The sequence below is a fragment of the Medicago sativa genome, chromosome 4, assembly GCF_051527215.1.
Source record: "Medicago sativa cultivar Bolivia chromosome 4, Bolivia_mono, whole genome shotgun sequence".
Classification (NCBI taxonomy): Eukaryota; Viridiplantae; Streptophyta; class Magnoliopsida; order Fabales; family Fabaceae; genus Medicago; species Medicago sativa.
The window spans coordinates 65,061,088-65,068,167 of NC_140752.1; the positions used below are offsets into that span (position 1 = coordinate 65,061,088).

At 29.4% G+C, this 7,080-nt stretch overlaps 1 long non-coding RNA gene across 1 annotated transcript; it reads right to left on the reverse strand.

The window, feature by feature from the left end:
- Positions 1-783: 783 nt before the first annotated feature.
- LOC146930772 (uncharacterized) lies at positions 784-2,207 on the reverse strand. The gene is made up of 3 exons (XR_015006470.1): positions 2,078-2,207; positions 1,894-1,992; positions 784-1,046 (listed from the first exon to the last, which is right to left on the reverse strand). It is a non-coding gene; the product is annotated as an uncharacterized LOC146930772 (long non-coding RNA).
- Between the last annotated feature and the right edge of the window lie 4,873 nt (positions 2,208-7,080).

Genomic DNA, 7,080 nt, shown 5'->3' on the forward strand with positions numbered 1-7,080 from the left:
GAAAGTTATCTCATGTAAAAACTCCAAATTAATAGATAAATAGAAATTTGTGCTTTTTATACCTAATGCCAACTATTTACTAGTATGTACTCCATCCGGTCCTATTTATAAGGGAAAGTTAGGTAAATAAAAATGAATGTATTTGGACTGAATTTTTAACTAGATACATCAACTTTTGTTGACCAAAATTTCTCTTATAAATAGGACCGGAGGGAGTATTTCTTTTGATTATGATATTATATGATTTTAGTTATTAATGAATATTGATGTTATCCTTGATTTTAATGTTTCAATTGTATGGATTTGAATTGTTATAGAGAAATACCTTTTGAATCTAGATTTAGGATAATCATCTGCTAAACACTAAACTTTAGAGATAGATTTGGGTTTAACATTCACTAAAAATATTGAATATTAAAGTTGTCATGTTGGTTAATAGGTTGAGAGATCTTCGATTAAGCAATACGATTGAACCCACACCATTATTTAGACATAGATAATGTTTGTCCAGGGATACATGATAATATCGATTAGTAACTAGAATATGTATAACTAATCATAAGAATAAATGTGAAAAAGGTTGATGAATTTTAATCCTATCATACTCACATGATCTGTATCTTTCATATCATTTACATTGTTATAGTTTTATAGCTCATGAAATCAAACACCTTACAATTTTATCACTTACAATCATATTAATTGTGGAATGACTTTAATATCGCACTACTCCATGTGGAGGCGATACAAAAATATTTAGTTTTAATACTACATCACACAAGATCACCATAAATAACAACTCAATTTCATAACTCGAAATAACATATTTTGGTTTCTTAGAGGCTTACATTTTTCTTATGATAAAATAAGTAAATACTAGATTATTAACATCAGTCCTGATCTCATAGTATCACAACCTACAATTCGTTTAAAAGATAAACAACAAACAAACAAACATTCAAGAAAAACATAACATGGATTGGAGAATAATACTCCATTTTAATCTCATGAACAAACATCTCAGTATTACATGTAGCGAGGAGGCTCTGCATACAACATATAAAAGAGAGAAGCACATAAAAAACAAGGTGTTAGATATGTTATATGTGACTTAAAGTTATACAACAATAGAAATGCATGGAAACAAACAGAAATCTACATTTATAACTCCAAACCATCTACGATATATATATAGACACACACACACACACATCTTGTGCTAATGAAAACAATGTTATTAAAGAACTATATATGTATACCTACACTTCTTGGAAACTATGGTATATAAAGAGACAATATTTCATATTTGAGTTTTTGTTATGAAGATTTTTTTTTTTTAGTTTTATCATAATTTGATATAACTTTGTTTTTATATTTCTGTTAAAGTACAAATTATTTAAACTTGTCCAGAGGGATTGTTGGCTTGTTTGGGTAATTAATTTATTCTGGTAGAATCAATATTATTTCCTAATATTTCTTGTTTTAAAGTATTTGAGTATGTATTGTTGTTATCAAATATGTCAATTTGCCCGTGTGGCATTTTCAGGTGCTGGAAAGATGCAATACACATTTGGGACGAATAGAGTAAAAATATTTTCAATTAATATTCAGAGGGTGACCTAAGTCCTACTAGAGATGAAATAATTAATGGTATCTAAAGTTCAGTTTGTAAATCTTCATATTTCACTTAAAGAGAGATATATATTTATTATATGATTGATAATATGATTGATCATAATATAATTTAGTAACGAATGTGTGGTAGATTTATCGTGTTTACTTACTTCCATCAAAATAAAAAAATATTTTAACATGTTTCTAATAAAATTAAAGAAATTTTAGGATCACAGAAATATATGTAAGTTTTAGACATACTAGATAAATAAATTTTACCTTTGTATAAACTCAAACAGTAACCAGTGGTGCTGCAAATCAAAGGCTTTTTATTACCCGGGTATTGGTTTTCACAATCAGCATCAGTAACACATTCTTCTGTAATATGAAATAAGAATAAAGAAAGATTACTAAAAATAATTGAAAGATTGTGCATGAGATAAAAAAATGTGAATGAGCTTACTTCCAGTAGCTTTTACAATAAGCAATAGGGAAACAAAAAGTATCATAATATAAATAAACTTAATAATTTCAATCATTTTTTTCACCTTTGTGTATAACAAATGTATAATTGTTTGAACACTTTATATAGTAAAAAATCATATGCAATGTTTACATCAATTAAATATTTTTTTTAATAATTTGCGGATGAAAGAAAAACATCATTTAAATTAGAATAATTATTAGATATAACTAAAGTACATTTATGTATTATGTTTGTCCCTTTATTTCATAAAATAAATCTTACATAAAAATGTTGCTTTTAACTATTATTCATTTTTTTAAAAGGCCAAAATGAAAAATATTTCTAACCAAAATAAGTCATTCCATCACAAGTCGTACCAAAAAAGACTTAAAAAGAGTTACAAAATTACATACAATGAGAAACTAAAGCAACAAAGAAACAAACTAAGTTATAGGGGATAAGCAAGGAATACGATTAAGCCTCCAAAACTGATAATTAAAATCAAAGTAACAAATTTCGATTTCAACCATCAAAAGGACTGAAGCTTAACTTTTTCACTCAAAGATTGCAAGTGATCCTCCTTATGCTGAAAAATGCATCTATTTCTCTCCTTCCAAATAACCCAAACCACGTAAAGTCAAATAATATTAAGAGCCACTCGAATGCTTTTTGAATAACCACCTAACCCACCAAATTGAGTTAAATAATCTAATAAAGTACCTTGAGTTGTTGTTGAGAATCCTAACCACCTTGAAAGTAGACACCAAATTCTGCCATAAAAATGACATCAAACAAATAAATGGTCCTTATCTTCCAACATACCACAACCTCTCGTACAATTTTGATCATTAACCCGCTGCCTTACGAAGTTATCCTTTGTCAGAACTCATTTTAGAAGTAAACGCCAAGCGAAAATATTAATCATTAACGGAACTTATTTTAACCACAAAACATGATTATTTTTCGGATAGTCATTATCATCCAACGTCGTCAAGTTGTTATACACGTTACTCATCGTGCAACAATGGGAGTACTATAATTTCCAAACCCACCGGTCCACCATGTTAATCTGAAAAATAAAGGAAATAAAAAGCTCAACACACTCCCCCACCAACTCCTCCTCCCAAGCAAACATCCTCTTCACCATTTACACCCCAACCTAAAGAATTCAGCTCAACTAGAGTCACCATTTTTTTTTTCAGCTAGCTCATAAAGCCTACAAAATCTATCGACTAAAGAAGATCCATCCAGCCATGGTTGCCTTTGAAATAGAGTGGATGACCCATCACCCACTTCTTGACAAATATTATCATGCAACCAACCTCCATCAACCAAACCAAAACCCTCCCTAATCTTGTTCAAATTTTGCCCCCAAACAAATCATTCTCTTCCAGCAAAGCACACCCCCCCTTTTGTTCGCCATACCGAGCACATAATATCCCATAGCATAAATTCTCCTTATTCTCCAGTACCAAACCCTAACCTGAAACCTTTGTGATTATTGAATCCTCATTGCCTGTCGTGTCTATAACCTGGTCAGATTGCTTTTCGATGTCTTGAGCTCACCACAGTCCACCTTCCCTTTCCCAACTCCTTTGTGCCACCTTCTCAGGAGACCCCCATCAAATGGAACCTCTGTTCAGCAAAAAAGAATGTCGTCGCGATTATTGTAGATGATTTCTTTTCTCTGTTTTTTTTTTAATAAAAAACATAAAGAAAAAATAATAGAAAAATCATGTATCCCATGCATATAAGTTTTCTGTCACCGTATCATTCACATATATCTGGCGTATCTGAAATGTATCGGACAATTGTTTTTTAAAAAATAAAATTTAATTATCGGTTACTTTTCTAGTACGCATTGGGATGTATCAGGCATATATCGATGCAAAATACGTATAAGATATCGATACATCATCAATTTTAAAGTATCTGGACTTCACAAAATGTAGTTATTTCGCTCAACAATTAACACATTTAATTGTAATTCATTATGGTTTTATCAACCTTTTATTAATTTTTATTTCTTAGCCTTTTTTTTCACTTTTGCGCATAGTAGATGTAACACAATATAAACAAACTGATGAATCTTAGCCTTTTTTTTCACTTTTGCGCATAGTAGATGTATAATTATTTGAACATTTAATATTGTAAAAAAAAAAAACAATGCAATGTTTACATCAATTTAATCGTTTTCTAATAATTTTTCGTCCGTAAGAAGTTTTTCATTTAAATTAGAATAATTATTAGATATCACTAAAGCACATTTATGTATCATGTTTGTCCCTTTAGTTCATAAAACAAATCTTACATAAAAATATTTCTTTTCATTATTGTTTAATTACCAACCTTTCATTACTTTTTATTTTCTTAGCTAGCCTTTCATTATTAATACATGTGTGTGTATATATTGGAGGAATATCAAGTGAGAATGACAATTTAGTATGAGAATGGTAGGAATAGTTTTCAACCCTTAGATCAAAATTAATGGTCAAGATTAAAAAAAAATCCATTATTTTAAATTAAATTGACATTAAAAAAACCCATATATTGCATTGAATTGACATTATTTTACATTAATTAATTTTTTTGGGTGTTCTTTCAATAAGTAAATTAATAAAAAAATCCAATTAAAAAGTCATTGTTAAGTTGCAACCACTTGAAGATGAACAAAAGGCTTTTTCTTCCCTTCCATTTTTGACAAATTTTTTTTTTAATTTGTTTTAATATTTAAATTTATTCTTATCTATTTGTTACATGTGTCATTTGTATTGAAAATTGAGGACATTTTTGGAAAGAAAAAGCCAGTCCAAAAGAGTTGAAAGGGGGTGTTATCTTTTTTTTTTTGAGCAAGGGGGTGTTTTATATATATATATATATATAGGGTTATGTTACAAGACACCCTTGGGTGGTGTCTTTTATCAAGCAACACCTTAAGGTGTGATTTTCACTTTTTAGTTATAACTTTGCTAAAAGACACCTTCACAAAAGGTGTCTTCTATCATAACCCATATATATATATATATATATATATATATATAATAGGGGGGTCCGGGGAATTTTGGGATGACTTTTTTGTTATTACACTTATACCCTTAAATAAATTGTTTCTATAATAATGTTATATTATTGGTGTTAGCAAAAAGATAAGAATTTTTGTTATTTTATTGTTGTCATTGAAAAAGTTAAATATGATTTGTTAAGTTTGTTACATTTGAAAGTCACATATATCCATACTTATAATTTTAATCTATATAAAAAAATGTATATAAAATTTCGTTTGTAATTTACACGCAAATTTTTTTTAAAAATATCGTTGATAATCTACACGCATTAGCGCAATAAAAAGAGTGGAAAGACGGACACATGAGTACAAATTTTCCGCTAGTATATAGTACAAATTTTGTCATAATCTTAATATATAATACTAAGGTTCACAATGCATGCTCATTGTGAAACCCTAAACCTAAACCTAATCCTGCCTTTTTTCGAGGTTTAAAAAACTGAAAAAAGTCTTTGCAGGGAGTTGAACTCGCAACCCATAGCCTCCATCCAAACACGTAAACCACTTGACCAGTAGCTGTTTTCATGTTATAATTTCGCTTCCACTAATACATATATCATGTTGCCCTAACCCTAGATTCCTACTAAGATTCACAATGCATGCTCCATGTGTAAGCCCTAAACCTAATTCAAGTCTCGCAATTACCTTTGTGTCCTCCTGCCTTTTTTGAGGGTTTTGAAAAATATTTATGAAAAAAATTCTCTCCAAAGATTCAAACCCATGACATGTTGGTTACTTCAAAGAATTTTGACCACCAAGCCACTTACTTTTTTTGTGATATCATTTGGCTTCCACTACTTGATATCCAACATTAAACTCCCTTTTCTAAAAACCAATTAATTCTTTTTCCTTTCTTTCCAAATGGTTTTGAATCCTTTTTTCTCCTTCGCAATCTAAACCCAAAATTTTGTGATTTTCAACCATTTTTTCCCTTCATACAGTAACTTTTTTCCAAAAATTTGTTCATTGTTTAAACATGTCGACAACTAATGATATAGTCAATCTGATGCTTATATATGAAAATCGAAATAAACCATCTCTTTTACTTTATCTGTGTCATCTCTTTTTTTTCAACTTCAATACCCCATTTTTTTTCATTGTTCCATCTCCCTCTCTCTCACTTCTCTGAACCTTATGGATTCATGAATTCAGGGAAGTATCCCTACACTTGCAACCCCCTACGAAAGTGTTTTTTTTTTTTAACCAAGTAGTCGTTCATTGTTGAACTGAGGCATTTCTTCAAAAATTATAGCACATGAATCTTAATAATCGATATCTAAGATAAATTTGACACATTACCACTATAAAGTATATAATTATTTACCAAAAGAAAACTAAAAAAAATGTTGGTTTTTAATTAAAAAAATTATTTCTTTGATATTTAATAAGAGTGGACTTTGGGAATTTAATAAAAGTGGATTTTTGTTCATAAAAGTGATTTTTGGTGTTTAATAAAAAAAAATATTTTATTATTATTTAACATTGATGGCTAAACATTGATATGTTAGTTTAAAAAAAAAAAAAAAATATTCCAAAGCAATATTTGACTGTTCTCATTTCTAATACATATGCTAAAGCACGTGTGTGTAAGTTGGAATTGATAAAGATCATTTTCCCATGGTTGATTGAAAAGATACATATGTTAGTGGCAATTATTTTGATGGAATATCAATTGCCATAACTACTTTTAATTCTAATTATTGGGACTTTTCACTCTCAATGGGAAGAGCGTTACTCATTCAATATGAAGCTAGACCAACACTAAAAAAAACTGATGTTACCAAAGACTGTTTGGTTGAGTAGTGGGATTTTAATGAGATACCACAAATTGTGCTATATATATGGACCATGATCATCACTCTATTATTCACGTATCCACTAAACATTGAATTCGCATATCTTAGTTCAGAACTTCTGTAAGGCGCTTGCTACCACC